This window comes from Mustela erminea, chromosome 13 (genome assembly GCF_009829155.1).
Source record: "Mustela erminea isolate mMusErm1 chromosome 13, mMusErm1.Pri, whole genome shotgun sequence".
Classification (NCBI taxonomy): domain Eukaryota; kingdom Metazoa; phylum Chordata; class Mammalia; order Carnivora; family Mustelidae; genus Mustela; species Mustela erminea.
Genome location: NC_045626.1, coordinates 1,065,001 through 1,081,805, shown reverse-complemented (window position 1 = coordinate 1,081,805; position 16,805 = coordinate 1,065,001).

The window sequence follows — 16,805 nt, the reverse complement described above, 5'->3', positions numbered from 1 at the left end:
AATAAAGAGGAAGTAACATTTAACAGGAGAAATGCTTTTGTTGTTACACAAATGAATGTTTCTAAAAACTACATTTCCCTGCATTTTAACAAAATCATTTTGGCGATGATAATTTAAAGTTAACTCTAATTCAGAAAATGAAAGAGTCCCTTCCAAATTACGGCGTCTAAATAGTCTGCTAAAATAAATTCACCATTCTGCAACACTGTTTAACTGTTAGCACATATGTTTCATCGAATGCCGGATCCCAACATATATTTTATTATCTTCTGTGTTTTTCGGTTGCAAAAAATTAAAAAGTGAAGCATGCTCTGGTCATAGCCGAGCAGCCTCTTCAAAGTTCAGAGAGTGAATGCTATTCACTAACAAGTAGACATTTTTTGGAGTCTAATCATATTGTCAAGGTTACTAATAAAGGACCAATATGACATTCTAAAGGGCTTAGTATAAATTACCCAAAAAAAAAAAAAAGTGCTTTGAGCAGTGAAAGAGATTTTTTTTTTTTTTTGTAAGTTGCTTCTCCTGAACTTTTTTAGTGTGGGAACTTTTAAGAGTGTGCTTCTGGGTAAGTCTTGTCGGGAAAGCAGCAGTTCAAGATACAGGATCTTTACAAAGACCGTCAGCTGCCGCTTACCTGGTAGAAAGCGCTAAAGGGCCAGCAGGCTGACGTGCCCTCTGTCGTTCAAGAAGCCGTTAGCTGGAGCCCTCCCGAGCCGCAGAAAATACCCCCTGGACCCTCCCACCTGGCATGCCACCCGGTCCAGAGTCACGGGGCTCTAAGAGTCGCGCACTCAGTCCTCCGTGTGTGTCCGCCACAGGCTCGCAGAAGGGCTCAGGCAGGAACCGCAGAGCTGCCACAGTCAGGGACGGAGGACGAACAGGAGTTTTAAGTGTGCGGCAGCGGACTCCGGATTGGATTGCATTCTGGACCTTGCAGGTGTCTGCGCAGGCTCGAGGCGGGCGCAGTTGAGCTGAGGCGGGCTCACGCCCATTCAGGGTCCCTATCCCCACGCGCCGGGGTTCCCGTGAGGACGTACAGATCCGAGCGCACGGGTGTGTGTGCACGCGTGTGCACGGCTCAGCGACAAGATGTTTTGAGTTGAAACGTGAAGTACATACCTTAATGCACTACCAGATTCGAAAGGCAAACCCCGTAAAAAAGCAATAGTATCATGGACCCTCAGCAGAGACGAAGATGACAGTCCCTGGACATGAGCAGAAATCCCGGCTGCCTGAACGCACACCCGCTTTTGTGCAACACTTGAAAAAGTCTCTCCGAGTAGGCTCTCGGTGAAGATGAGGTGACTCTCTGTCTTCCCGAAATCACAAACACCATCACAAATGTCATTGTCAGGCCATCCGTCTCTTTGATACGATGACAAGTATGCATGAACTTGGAGGCAATTTTCTGATATCTCAAGTTATAAATTACCAGAACAAAACATTAAAACAATACAGTAAATTAAGGCTCAATCAAGAGAAAATAGGTTTGTTTTGTTCCCAAAAGATACTTTAAGTTACCAGACTGAGTGGTGAGTTTGAGAGAGAGAATAAAAATCTAACAACAAAAAAAATTTTTTTAAAAACATTTCTTAGTGAGAACTCAAGCTCTGAGGAAGAATTCACAGAAGAGCTGGAGGAGAATGCCCCTACGACCCGGTCCTGACCTGACGTGGTGCCCTCCACGCGGCACCCCTGCCACGGCCGCGGGCGGAGTTGGCCGGCGGCACAGCCTTCGGACGTCTCCCGGACCAGCCAGCTGCGGGCCTGCCGGAGGGACAAGAGTGCTGGCTCGTTGGGGCCGATACTTCGTTCTACAGACCAGGAAGCTAAGACCCAGAGAAGCTGAGGCTTTGCCCAAGGACGCCCAGTCAAGGGCTCGCAACAGCTACACCCCACGGTCTCGCGGTTCAGTGTGCTGACATCTGCCTTAGAGGGAAGCGACGGGGGCTCTGGTGCCAACCGTCTCTCTTCCCGAAGCGGGAGAAGCTCCTCCGTTTTGGATTGCGAAGCTTTCTTCTCTTCCTCTGCCAGGATTTTAAAAATTTCGGGTTGTAACAGAGCAATGGATCGTTGGCCACTCCAAACCGTACTGCATCGTGCGGTTAGTGACAGGAGAGAGGACTGTCCAAACCTAGCACAGGCCCAAGAGGAGCGTGTCAGCTGCGGGAGGCCCTTTCAGGAAAGTTCCAGCAAATTTAGTGAGACGGACGCAGTTTGGAGTTTCACCTGGGGACGTCCGTAGAGCCAGATGTGGTCCTCAAGCACAGGGATGGCCGAGGGCCTCCTGAGGACAGAGCACCTTTTGAGATTGACTTTGCTCGCTCAGGGAGCTCACCCCCAGACCCGTCCACGCTGCTGCACGGGATGCCTCGGTCCCCCTCCAGCTGCTGAGACCCGTCCCGTAATGCGCGCACCCAGCGGTGTCTCTGAGCTTGCCAGGCTGCTTCCCGTCTCGCTGCTACCGATAAAGCCGCTACGAACACGCGTGTGCGGGTTCCGGCGTGGACGTCAACGTTCTTGAGGACGGGTGCCCGTGGGTGTCGTGGCTGGAGCGCACATTCCGTCTTGCTGGAAACCACTGTCTTTATTCCCGCTGACCTAGCTCACTGGGTTTGAAGGGGGTTCCCGAGACAGACCGCTGTGCGATCGCACGGTTTCATTCTTTAAAATGTTTCTGCCGACCTCCGACTTAACTGCTGGACTTAGACTGTCCACACGTCAGACGTCGGCTGGCACGTTTGGGCTCGGGTCACTTTGCTTTCTGTTCTTTCTCCTGTTTCTCGTCTCCTGCCCTCTTCTCGCCGCTCAGTCACTTGAGCGTTTCTTAGGGGTTCGTCCGGATGGATCGGTAGATCTTCCAGGATATTACGTGTAGTTTTATTTCTTGCCTAGTTAGACAATTAGTATATAATGCGTCACAGTCTACTGGTGTCAACATTGCACCACTTAGAGTTAAGTGTTGGAAACCTAAGGCCCCTGAGGTGTCCTTGAAGGAAGATGCCGTTTCCTCTGCGTCTACCTCCCGGCGTCACCGGCAATGCCAAGGATGACCTCGGAGACCCGTGTGGTGGGGCACAGCAGCTCTCTCCTTCTGAAGCTCCAAGCCTCCCTTCAGTTCGGAGACGCTCCCTTAGCCACGGTGCCGGGGCAGGCTTCCGAATAACAAATTCCTCCGTGTTTCCTTTGTGAGAGAAAACCTCGATGTCCCCTTCAGTTCTTTTTTTAATTTTTTATTTAACTTCGATTTAGTTAATGCTTAGTGTATTATTTGTTTCAGAGGCAGAGTTCCGTGACTCGTCGACTGTGTGCCACGCCCCGTGCTCATCCCGCCAAGTGGCCTCCTTCTGCCGGCCCCCAGTTACTCCGAACGCCACCTCCCTCCCCTCCGGGCCCTCAGTCTGTTTCCCATGACGAAGAGTCCCACGGTTTGTCTCCTCCTGGTTTTATCTTTTTTATTTTTCCTTCTCTTCCTCTATGTTCCTCTGTTTTGTTTCTTAAACTCCACATAGGAGTGAGATCATGGGATAATTGTCTTTCTCTGACTGACTCACTTCACTTAGCGTCATACCTTTTAGTTCCATCCATCACTGCGAATGGCAAGATCTAATTTTTTGTGGCTGCACAGTACTCCGCCGCGTGTATAGACCACGTCTTCTTGATCCATTCATCTGTCCACGACACCTGGGCTCTCCCCATACTTTGGCTGTTGCGGACGTTGCTGCTGTAAACATTGGGGTACAGGGGCCTTTTTTAATCCCCTTCAGTTCTGAAGGTTATTTTCATGGGGTCTAGACTTCTGGGTTCACAGCTACCTTCTCCCAGCTCCTGGTAAGTGCTGACCTGCTCTCTTCCCACTCCCCAGTGTTTCCGATGGGAAACCAGACCCCCTCGGGCTGGTGTGCGCATGCAACCTGTGTCATTCCTCTGACCAAGTTCAATACTTTTTCCTTCTCTTTAGTTTCAAGAGATTAATTAAAATGTAGGTGTGGTTTTCTTGGATTTATCTAATTTAGGATTCATTTAGTTTCTAGGTTCTGTAGATTTGTCTTTTGCCAAATTTGAGAGCTCTTCAGCAATTATTTCTTCAAATACTTGTTCAGTCCCATCCCTTCTCTTCTCTCCTCCTGGGAGTCGATGAGACGTTAGCTCTCTTGTAACTGGCCCACAGATGCTTGAGGTTTTTAAGGTTTTCCAGTTGGGACAAATTCTGTGGATCTGTTCTCAGGGCTCACTGATTCTGTCGTCTCTGCTTCCTGAGCCCATCCAGCTCGATGTTTACTACTGTTGTTCTAAGGTGGCTGTATTTTTTAGTTCTATTTTTCCATGTGGTGCTCCCTTATAACTACTACTTCTTTGCTGAGATTATCCACTTTTTATCTTTATCCAGAAAAACTGTGACTCTGTTTTCAGGCATTCATTGATGGCTGCTTTAAAATTACTGTCCCATGCTAAATACCTAATGCCTGTCCCATGGTTAATCTGTGACTGATCCCAGCGTTTGTGTGTCTGCTGATTCTTTTCTCAGACAGGTTGTGATTGTCCTGGTTCTGGTATGACGGCCGATTTTTGGCTGGACCCTGAATATTTGGAGTATTATATTTTGACCCTCTGGAGACCCGCTAAACCTGCTGCATTTAGCAGCAGCCCCTGCTAAGATATGGGGCAGGGACAGGTGGCGTGTGGCTGAGTTTCCCACTGGCCCTGCCAACAGCACCCAGCCTCGCTGTCCACGAAAGGGGCAGGAGCTCAGGTTCCCTTGACCTCCCAGGCGTGACCATCTCATGGCCTCTGGGTGGGGGATAGCCCCCTCGGTGCCGGGCACCTCCGACACCACAGAGGGAGGCACGGGAGCACCCACACTCTCCACTGAGTCTCCAGACACCGTCCCAGCATGGCCATCAAAGCACCCACTGCTCCCACTGGCCAGTAAGTAAACGTCAGCCGAGTGCTCAGCCCAGACGCCACCAGCAGCCGATTCCGTGGGGGTGAGAGGTTAAAGACCGGCTCTGCACATGAACCTGCGGAAGCGCCGGGAGGAGGGAGCGGTGCGGTTTTCTGTTAGGGTTCGGCTGGCGTGAGCTCTGTTGGGGGAGTCAGTCCTGCTGGCTGAGGGAGCCCGGCCTCCTTGGGTGGTTACCGTCTACGCCTTTGGCAGCTCTGGGTTGGGGGCCGCTGCCGTGCCCTGTCCATCCTAGGCTGTCTGGTGGGCAGGAAGGGAACCCAAGGAACTCACTGTGATGTCATCGTCAAGTGTCAAGGCCCCAGCCGCCCGCCGGCCCCCCAAGCCCTCTCGCGCTTCGTGGTTGAGGCCCAGCTGGGACTCCCCACTTGGAAGAGTAAGTGGAAGGCAGGGACAGAACTACTCCATCTCGGCCCAAACCAGGCCGTGTCCTTGTGATTTTTAATCCTTTAAAACAAAAAAGGAAAGAGAGATGTTACCAATGAGTTAAATTCACCAGAAAGAAGGGTTTCTGAGCCTCATGATGAGGAAAACTGGGGATGCCTTCCACGGAGGCAGCTGTGTGCTGCAGAATGCGGAGCAGCTACCCCGGCGCCGCTCATCGATGCCCACAGCCTCTCCCCTCCGGTCCTGACCTCCCGCCACGTGTCCAGACATCGCCGGGTGTCACCAGGGAGCAAGATCACCCCCACTGAGAACCCTGGGTCCTGATCAATTAAAAATGCTTTATACACATCCAGATATATAAATATACATACATGCATATATCTCTATCTCCAGGACATTTAATTCTTCTGAAAAACTAATGTTTTATGGAAAATTTCTCAATATTACTAAAAATATGGGTTGCTTGGGTGGCTCAGTCTGTTAAGGGTCTGACTTTGGCTCAGGCCATGGTCCCAGGGTCCTGGGGTCGAGCCCTCTGCTCAGCGGGGAGTCTGCTTCTCCATCTCCCTCTGCTGCTCCCCCTGCTCATGCCCTCTCTCTCTCTCCTCTCTCTTCCAAATAAATAAAGTCTTTAAAAAATATTCCTTAAACTGTGCAATAAACAGATACCTGGCCAGCCCACCACAGGTCCCCACTGTGTCTAACAGATGCCGTAGACAATGCACAAGCTCTCGGCTGCCTATACGGTGGTGAGTGCCCATCAGGGGCGCTGGAACACACGCAACATTAGGTGAAACACCCCCCTGACATTCTAGAAGTCTCCGTGTGTGTCTAAGCAGTGAGGTCAACTCTCCCCTCAACATAAACAGCACCAAAATTAGAGCTGTCTTGTCAGTGGCGCCCCAGCCCACTGCCCACCGCGCCCCCGTCTCCAGTGCATCCAGGCTCACCCCCACGTGCACCGTCTGTGTGAATGGGACTGTCCCTGCTGAACAATGAGAGATGTGTCTCCCTCCAGCCTGTCACCACAGAAGAGGTTTCTGCCCTGTTGTTTACTTAAACCAGCATGTTCCAGAAGACCTCTGGCCTCCACTCATGAAACGTACTCACGCTACATTCATGCAAAGAAATTACGCTGACGCCCACTATCAAATTAGCTACCCAATCCCCTTCTGTCGTATCCAGGAGCCAGAACCTAAGCAAAGATATGTATGGGCAGGTGGGAGCCATGCTGACACGGTAAAGAGCCTGCATTCAGGGTCAGTAGGCTGGGGCTCGCCTCTTTAGCCAAATGGTGTGATATTTGCCCCCATGAGCCCTGTTTTCTTCAGATGTAAATGAGTATAATAATGCTACTTCCAGAGTTAAAGCGAAGCTTAAATTAAATAACACAGATAAAAGGTTGTAAACCATATAGAATCATTTGAAGTGCGTTATCTCTCACCCTTCTGAAAATCCCTATACGTTTATAGTGGCAGCATGTGATTACTAGGATGCATTGTTATATTTTAGCTAACCGATGCATGCATTAATTAATTAACTAATTAGTAATGTCTCCCCAAAACTACATTTTTAATATTTCAAATGAGAGATTTTGTGTCAAGATAATTGCTAGGTTGGCAGACAGAGAGTTAAACGAGTTGTGGCCACTGGTCTCCAGTTCATGCTTACTCACTCATTTACTCAAACCAATATTTATTGAGCACCACTGTTTACGCCTGTTAAGCAATGTCAGGTTCTGGGGATGGATGTAACAGGGATCAAGACCAGCCTCCCCTCAAAGAGCTTCCCGCTGCTGATGAGAAACTCAAGGAAACTAAGAAATGCTAAGTAAGCTGCCCAAGGTCACACAAGGTCAGTTAGTTGGCTCACCATGGACTTTTGTCAAAGAGATGGACAGCTGCACCCGTACGCAGACACACAGATGTACGTGCATACTAGACACAGCCTACAGGAGAAGGGAAAACCAGGGAACTCCAGTGGCAGCATCCAAGGGTGTGCGAGTTAAAAACAGACACGTTGCCGTTGGTAGAGACAGGACTTCACAACGACACCCCCAACCCCAATTGCACTGCTGTCCGTGGTCCTGGAGAGTGACTGCCTCAAGGAGCAGCTCGGGGACTCCCAGCCCAGGAGGACTGGGGTCCTGCCCCTCTCCGCCCCAGGAATGCAGACCCAGATGGGGACGAGGAGGAGCCACGGGAGAGGAAAACATGGGAGCAGCGGGAGCATTCGGAGCATCATGGTCATGGGCAGATACAAGCGGGTGAGAGAGCTTGCTTTCAAATACCCACACACACATTTGTTTCTGGAAAAAATGGAAAGACTGTGCCCCTTCCATTTCCACTCTCAAAAAAAGTAATTCACGCAACACTTCGAGAGCTGTGTTTGTGCAAGTTTCCTAGCTTTTCACGTTAGGTCAAATCTCCTGAGAGCTGGTCCCTCCAGCACGCACGGCCTTTGACGCGGATTGTCCTAGTAAATACAAAGCTGTAGTAACACGACATCAGATTCATTTAAATGGCTGATTGTAGCCACTTTGCCTGCATTCCTGCTTTCCGCTGCACCTTCAGTTACTGGGAAGGTAAACCTCCCTCGTGTGTGTCCTTGAAACCTAAGTGCACAGCGTTCCCTTCCGCTCACTTAGCAAATGCGGGAGGAGGGCAGAACGGACGGCAAGAGCCCCCGACGGCCGCTGCTGTGTGCTGGGCATGGGCAGATGCACGGATAAAACTGTCAGCAGTGAAAACACGAAGAGAAATATTGCTATTTCCTATTATCCACATTCCCCCATGGGCTGTTCACCCAGTTGCCATGGCACGGGCGGGGAGATTTCATAACTCGGCTCCTGCCTGCCGTGTGTTCATGCAACAATGCGATTTAATCAGCCCAGACAGTTGGTTGGGTTATGTCCATGTGAGTGGAATAAAACTTTTCTCACCAGCTAAACCCACAAAGTATCTAAAAGCCATAAATAATCGGGCAGCCTCTAACACGCACCTGCCTGGTTTATTTGATCAGGGCTCGGAGGATCCAGGGAAACTCCACAGTTCCCAGGGCTGGCTGCCGCCTGGGGCCAGCGCTACCCGGATGTATTTTCAGTGGAAAACACCCATTTTGGAGAGAGAGGTATTATATCTGAGAGGAAGAAATAACCCTACTCTAAGCAAATCATTTTAAGTGGAAAAATCCTGAAATTACTCTGTCCCCAGAGCAGAGAGCAATCAAATAACAGGGAAATTGGAGAAATACGTCGGAAAGGTTGTCTGCAAAGTTTGAAATTAGAGGGAACACTCGGAGACCATCAGTCCCAGACAGAGAAGGCTGAAGCCCACACCTTCCCTTGGGGACACGCAGGCAAGTGCACACCAGTCACCGCTACTCCCAGCGGAGGACCCAGACTGACTTTATTTGTCACACTTAGAGAGTTCATTTGAACTACCTGAAATTATTTGGATCTTTTCAGAAAACAATCTGCTGTGTTTAGAAATGTTGTCATCAGTGTGACCAAGAGGAACTTTGTTCTGAAACATGGCGATCTGGTATTTTCACATCTTAATCGTAGGGTATTGGGGTTACATTTACTGCAGTGGATACTTAGATGTGGGGTCTTTGTTGTTGTTTGCTTTTTGTTTTGTTTTTGTATCTCTGTGTTCTGATATAGCAGTATAAGACTAAAAATACCAGGAAATTCTTCACCGTGTTTTTAGGGCAGGACAGAGCGTAGGATAATTGTAACAACAAGAAAACCCTCCTCCGATGCAGCACGAGGAGACAGACTATCATAAAGGTATTTGCTGACCCATTCTTCAAATGAATAAGTATATTTGTTATTGCGGATTGCCAAAGATTGTTTTACTTCTCGCTGAAAGATCAGAAGGACAGACAATGATTTAAGTGTGTCTCAGTCCAGCTAGAATTAAAGATGAGAACGGGCTAACGAACAAACAGCAGGTCTGCCTGGGACTGACGTGACGCGGTGGCCAGCTGTACCTGAGTTGGAAAAATCATGGGAAACACAAAGATGAAATAACAGGATATTTGCAAATCTGTCTGTAGGGCAGCATCCTCCTGACCAAGCAGTCCTACGTCAGGGAGAGGGGTGAGGCGAAGACGGGCCCAGACACGTCCAGGCACCTAAAGGAGGGAGGGAGGCCACGTGGATGCAGAGGAGTGGGTGCTTCTCGCTGCCGCGGGCTTAGCACAGCCCTGGCCCCTCCTCTCCCATGCCAGCTTCTCCCCGGTTCTTCAATTTAAATTTTAAAAATTTAAATTTATTTAAATTTTACTCATCAATTTAAAAAAATCTGATTTTTAGTTGAGATCCTGCCCCATGATTATTTCCTCTCACCTTGAATAGGGGGACAGCCTGGGGCGGCAGGAAAGCCACCTGCCCCCGTCCCCACCCCCACTGCTGGTCTGCAGCCTGCACAGACTGGGGCGGGCTTCCTCCCGGATAAAGTCAGGCAAGGATAGCCTTCCCATAATGCTGCGGGGATTCAATAAAATTGATCCACTCATTAAAGCAAAGTAAAATCAGGGAAGATATCTTGAGTGCACCATTTCTAAAGACCGCCAAAAAATATTGAGTTACTTTGAATGAACAATGGCCTAAGAGAAAAAATGCTTGAGATTAAATATGTGCTATCTGGTACGGAGCAGGTACTATCACCGACCCCGCTTTCTTCCTGGAGTTTACATGTGGATGGAGAGAAACCATTTTACCAGGGAACTCACGTGGTTCTCTGATTTGTGTTTAATAAGGGCGGAGGCTGACGAGCCGCGTTGCTGTGTTGTGCTATTGTCACGCGTGGGAGCGAAACACGGGTGCGACATTGTTGCCGTTGAAATGTTCTGGCTTTAACTTGCGGGATTTGAACAATAAGAACAAAAGGAAAACTGGTCTTTATCTTTTCATTGTCACCTTGGCCAACTTCTCCATTGAGCAGAAGGGAGAGAGGGAGGAAGAAATGAAAAAGACGTTCATGAGGACATGCCCGGGAGCCGGGCCACGCTTCTTGGTGGGTATTTTCATCACTTGTGAGATGTGTTATTATTCCCATCTGCGAATGAAGGCGCTGAGCCTCCCAATGGCTAAATGATGCTCTGGGCAGCAAGTCAAAATGAAACCGGCTTCGATTCAAATGTGTGAGGCCACCTCACTCCAGCTCTGCCCCATCCCCATCCGTGGCCCTCTCTGTTCAGACCTCACGGGCCCCTGCAGCAAACTCTGCCTTCCGGTCAGACAGGCTTGCTTGCAGTTCTTTTATCAGCCTCTTGGAGGTTCATGCAACCCTGATGCAATCAGGAAAGAAGAGAGTCGGCGGCTGCCCAGATTCGAGTGAAAATGTAACCATGGTCTGCAAAGGCAGCTTTCATGTTTTCTGCTCTCATCCACTGCTCTCCAGAGTGAGGCTCTGCAAACACTGCCTTCAGAGGCGGAAGCCGCAGGGACCTGGCCAGCGACCTCACACGGCACTTGTGAATTTGCAGGTCCTGGTGGATAGCACCTAACAGTGAGCCCTCCAGGCTGGCCAACCGACCCACCTTCCTTGTCCATTGTCGTAAAGCCCAAGAAAGGGGCACAACAGAGCTGCGGTGCTGCAGTTGCTTGTGTTTCTGGGGGACACGAACGAGAAAGGGAGAAGAGGTGCATTAGTGATGGGGATAGTAAAAGTCTAAAAGAATGCCAGTGAGAGCCAGGGGTCCCTCGGGGCTCCCCTGCACTATGCGCCTATGAAATAACTAAGAGAGAAACGCAGTGAATAGGGGAAGCAGTGGGGCAAGACGGTGTCGCCTCCCAGAATAAAGAACTCGTCCTAACAGGGCACAGGGTTCCCACATGGGCGCTGCACCCACCACCAACACCTGTAGTCAAATACTCAGGCAGGTCCTGCCTCCTGGAGCTCAGCCGGGCAGTCTGGAGGAGCCACGGCCGCCGTCACACTCCAAACCATTCTGGTGGCGTTTGAGCACAGTTTGAACCACAGCTTCCCACCAGGAACATTCAGGCGGCCCCACACCTCCTTTGTGCCATGCTCCGGGGCCCAGCCTCGGCCCTGTCGGGTAATGATCTTCACACGCGCTGCACAGCAGCAGAGCTGAGTCTCAGAGGCTCTCACTCAAGAACATTGCCTCTCTAACGAGCAGCCCACAGCCACGTGCAATGAGAGGCCACACGCCTGCTGGTCTGGTCTCGCCCTGTCGTGTCCCTGGGTGGGATAATGTCCAGGAGCCTCAGTAGTTCCTACGTCAGGCCTGCATGGTCATGGTCTCCCTGAAACTTAAATGGTCAAAATGAGAGTTTTGGCTAAGTACTGCCACCTGCTGCTAGGAGCACTACCGCCCGCGATGGGTCACTTCCCTGTGATACAACACCGCTCCGTGTAGAGCAAGGACGTCCCGTGAGGAGAGCTGTGCTTTGCCAAGGCCTGAGATGAGCGGCCATGACATCTTTTGCATAAATTTCCTTGAGCTGGGACTTCTGACGATGTGTCCGTGTTTCCGTTTGCCAGGGCCACGTAACAAACTGTCACAGGCTGGGGGAGGGGGAGCTTAAACACTGAAATTTCTTTTCCCACAGCTCCGGAGGCCAGAAGTCTGAGAACAAGGTGGCGGCGGAGCTGGTTCCTTCTGGGGCCGAGTGAGAGTCTGTTCTGGGCGCTCCTCCCCCGGGGGTCCGGCGCTCTCCGGCCTCCCTTGGCCGGTAGACGATCCATCCTCACCTGCATTCGTGGCCGCACGGGCTTCTCTCTGGCGCGGGTCTGACTCTCTGTCTTTTCTTCTGAGGACATAGTCGCGGGAGATGGGGACCCACCCTAATGACGTCACCCTAACGTGGTCATCTATCTCCTCTTTCCAAATTAGGTCCCGTCTACAAGGACTGCGGGCTGGGCATTTCAGCAAACAGATCAGAGGGGACTCAGCTCCCCCGTAACGGGAAGCATGCCAACAACACTGGAAATGAGGCAGGAACTGAGAGTGGGCAAGGGAACGCCCCCCTCCAGAGGGGCCCGGAAGGGGCCCATTGAGCCCATCGAGCCTCAAGGTCCGAGGTACAAAGACCCTGCAGAACTCCTCTGCTCATCGTGGCCTGGCCCAGGTCCCAGCAGCCTCTACCCGGGGCAGGGAACCCGAGGTGACCAGCAGACCAGACCCTAGCGTGCCCACACTGCACGTTTCTCACGTTCTGGTGTGAAAGCAGAGAGAGCCTGCGGAGGGAAGGGGCCCTTCCTCATTCCCCGTGTTTGCCACGCCCGCCGCTCCGGATCTCCTGCTGGCCGGAGTACCCTCGCCTGGGCAGGTGCGCGGCGGCTCTGCAGGGCTGGGCAGCGGCAGGCCCGGGCGGGCTGCGTCTTGGCGGAGAGCAGCCCACGGCTCCAGGTGTAAAGCTGGCCAACTGCGGGTAGCACATTTATGAGGGAAGGCGGGGGCTCCTCCCCGGACCCTGGGAACACAAGGGAGCAGGAACACACCGCTCACCCTTCCTTTGAGTGGGCCCGTCACCTGTGAAGCAGGGACGCAGGTCACCGACAGCCCCGAAGCTTTGGACAAGGAAGCCCGTCCCCAGCGGAACCACGCGTCCCATCCGGGGACCTCGCGTCCCACCGGGGGACCTCGCGTCCTGGCCCACGCGGGCAGCCCTGGGCCGGCGGGGACTCACCCACCCACAGCCAGGACATGTTCACGATTCCCGTATTAGCAATTCACTGTCCAACGGTAAAGAGTTCGCCAAAGAATAATGGACGCTTTACGTTTTATGCATAACTAGTTCTGAGACCAGGGCTATAAAAGTTTCCTATTAACATGTAAGCACCAAGACAAGTTTTTTTTCTAAACTTGATAAATATACATAACCCTTCACAATGGGGCTCTTGTGTTGCTAATGGGGGCCCTTAATGGAGAGTTATATTTCCAGGATTATATCTTTATTCAGTTGCAAATGATTTTTGGGGGGAGTTTTAATACTCCGCTCCGTCTATGAATAATAGTATCATTTGAATGCGGCGGACACCTGGCGCAGCTCGGGACAGTGGGGGCTCTGCGCTGACCTGGCAGCTCTTGCTGCCAACTTTGCATTTTCCCAGCGTTTCCTATCCGCCCCATTCAGCATCTAATTTCATTCTCCCTCAGCAAAACGCTAGACACTTGTAACTTTATTCTCCCTCTGCAAAAACTTGCTCTCTTGTAAGGGAAAAATCCTGGAAAAAAAAAATTCCTCTTATCAATCTCTTCTTATATAGAGTCCAGTAATTTGAAGGCTGGCTAAAGTTTCAGGAAAAACCTTCCAATTAAATACTGTAAAAAGATAAAATAACAGTGGCCTTGCTGCCGCCCACCAGCTTTATTGAAGCCCTCTTTTGTTGATTTATTGTACATTAGCCACTGAGCCGTGCAAAGAACATTACGTTTCAGAAAGAGCTATTCGTATGCGGTCGGCATCCACTCCAAAAACAATCAGGCCTGTATTGCGTTTTGCAAATTTATACCAGGATGTTGGTTTAGAGTGTTTCCCTGAAAAGTTTTTCAAGTAAGTGTCTGCTTTCATGGGCAGGAGTGAGGGGAGCCCACAAACAAGCCTTTGTTTCAAAACTCACAGATGTGTGGCCGGGGCCGCGCTTTGTTTGCGCTTTAAGAAGTGCGCTCACATTTTTGTTTGGAGCACAACACGGGATTGTACCCAAAAAAAGGGGGAAAAAAATCAGCTTCAGGATGAATGTCTTGTATAATCTCGGGCTTTTCCAGACTTTCCCAGGGCTAATTTTTCGGCTCCAAACTTCCCGCGTTGTGTAGATTTGGGGGTTCTGTTTGTTTGTTTGTGTTGTTTTTTGAGCGGTCACACCACAAAAAAGAGTCGTGGCTCTTTCCGCTTCTGGTAGCCGCGTGGAACTTCATTTCCAAGCTCTCTGGGAGCTCGCGAGCTCAGGAAGGCTTCCCTGCCTCTCACGGCCCCTGCGCGCCGGCCTTGTTCCAGAACCTCCTTGAGCTCCCGGCGTGGCGTCGCAGAGCAGAGAGGACAACACTGTGTGGGAACGGCAGGAAGTGGAGTGACAAAATATTTATACTCCGAGCCAGGCGTCTTTGGGGGCACAAAGACAATTCCTCCTCTCAAACGGCAGATGAGATGTTTTCACTGTCCACATGGTCCTACATTCAAATAAAAAAATGTGTGAGCGTAAACGGAGGTCCGGAATGGCGGTCGAACAAGACTCACGTGGGGGCAAAGCTGTGAGGTCCCACAGGCCAACCTGGCGTCCCAGGCAGTCCCCAGACCCCCGGCCTCATGCTGCTGCGGTCGCATTGCCCACGGGGTAGGAGCGTCCTGACTGGCGGGGAGTAGTGCAGGTATGGCCATGCCGGACATGCAGGCTCAGGCCCGGGGCCACGTGCACACCCCGGGGCCCCCCAAGGACCTGGTCAGAGCCGCAGCAGGGGTGCACCGGCAGGAAGGTGTTTGCTCTCAGGTGCACAGACCACGAGAGCCAAGAAGGGCCACTGGGCTCCAGTTCCTTCGAAGGCAATGGCACCCACGGATCCTGGCTGTGGCATACTTTGTCATCACGTGGCCAGGACGAAGACGGCAGAACCCGGCCCGGAGGCAGGAGGCAGGCGGGCAGGGCAGTGAGCTGGAGCTCCAGCTGAGTGAAGGCGGCTCAGCGCTCACTGAGTTACAACTTGTCCAGCTCCCACAGGTTTTTTTCACACTATTTTATTTAATTTCCTATTCTTTGTTGCGATGGTATATACCTCTCACACCATCTCACACAGGAATCCTAAAAACGAACACCCGGGTCCCCAGCCGCACTTCCACGGAGCTAAACTGAGTGCCGTCCTGGGTCTCTCTGGGTGCAGACCCACTGCGCGCACGCGCGGGCTCCCTCCGAGACCCCGGGCCCCAGGCGGGCGCTTCTATCCCCGGACGAGGTGTGACAGTGGTAGTGGTCACCTGTGGATTCTCACCCTTCTCTCTTTTTCCCCCAGGAGAGGACTGAACCGGCTCCCGGCCCTCCCGGGGACGGACTGATTTTGGCGTTCGGTCCGTCTGCTCCCCTTGTTTAAGGGCCATGACTCAGTCGGGCGGCGCCAAATTGTGCTGTAGTGTGAAAATTTACGGCTGCTTTGTTATTCCAGGACTTCATCTTCATCAACTAACATAAATGTCCTGTTCACTCGGGTGTTCAAAGACATTATTAATCGTCTTTGAGATGCTAAGTGGGACATAACTTTAAATCCCGGAGCTGGGAGATGGAAGTCGCAGAGCCGGGGGAGACGAGGCGGCGACCACCGGCAGGGGAGGTAGCCCGTCAGCGCGCCGGTCCACACACCCCGTGAGCCCTCCCGGTCCAACTCGGCACGAGGCTCTCAAGCTGCCAGCGCCAACCGATACAGGGTGACCTCGAAGGAACGTATCTCCACAGGTCGAAGATGTGGCCTTTTCCAGCCTTCACTGAAAACATAAGGCTGACATCTCAACAAAATTGGTTAATCTGGGGAAAATGTCTGAAATTATCAGTGAAATTTCAGAAGAGACAGGGCCTCCTGCAAAGCACTTGCAAGGTTACAGGGAATCCCCGAAAATACAGAGCTTGCTCAGGAACCTTCTTCTCACGAATCCTGAGTAGGTCTGTGTCCCCGCCATCCCCACCCAAACCGTCGGAACATGCACCCCGGTGGGGCAGGCTCTCTCCTGAGGAGACTGGCTGAGGTCACCTGCCCTTCCAGCCCTATTACATGTAGCGACAGCCCCTGAACTCTGGTCCTCCATTTCTGACCATTTGGGACCCGACACACACACACAGAGAGAACTCATAACGATCTGAAACCGATGTCTCAGATCCAAATCTCCCAACTTCTATCTCTTAAGAAACTAAAATCCTCTGTGTGAAACAGTCAGAAATAGTTATTTCTTCTACTTATTGTGATACGTTATTGACAAATACCCACATCTCACATCTCAGAACTCTGACCACATTTCTGACATCCTCTGGGGGTCAAAAGAGTGTGGCTCAACCAAGATGACGGTTCTCTGGTTCACGCTCAGAATTCCAGGACTGTACCTCTTAGACACCACCATTTCTGAGTTAATTTGTACTATTTCCAACACAAAAGCAGGCTTTTCTTTTCAAGTGAGAGTCCATTTTCCAAGCATCAGCCACATAAGGGAAACTTTTTTTGAGTGCGGCCAGAATGAGGGCGTCAATCCGAGAGTGCAGAGGTCCATAATTCCTTTTTTATTTGTCCTTTTCAAGGAAGAAACCAGGGTCCGCTCTGAAGATCATCACTCGCCTCTTCCGCAACAGACACCCCAAGCCAAGCGGCCACGCAGAGAGCACGCCGGCCTCCCCGAGCCAGCGGTGAGGTGACAGCCCTCTAGGGGCCTGGCCAGACCTGAGCCCGTGGCCAGGCCGGGTACCCCTCGGCACCGAAGCCCCCGTGCCCGGCTGCTCAGTGTGCT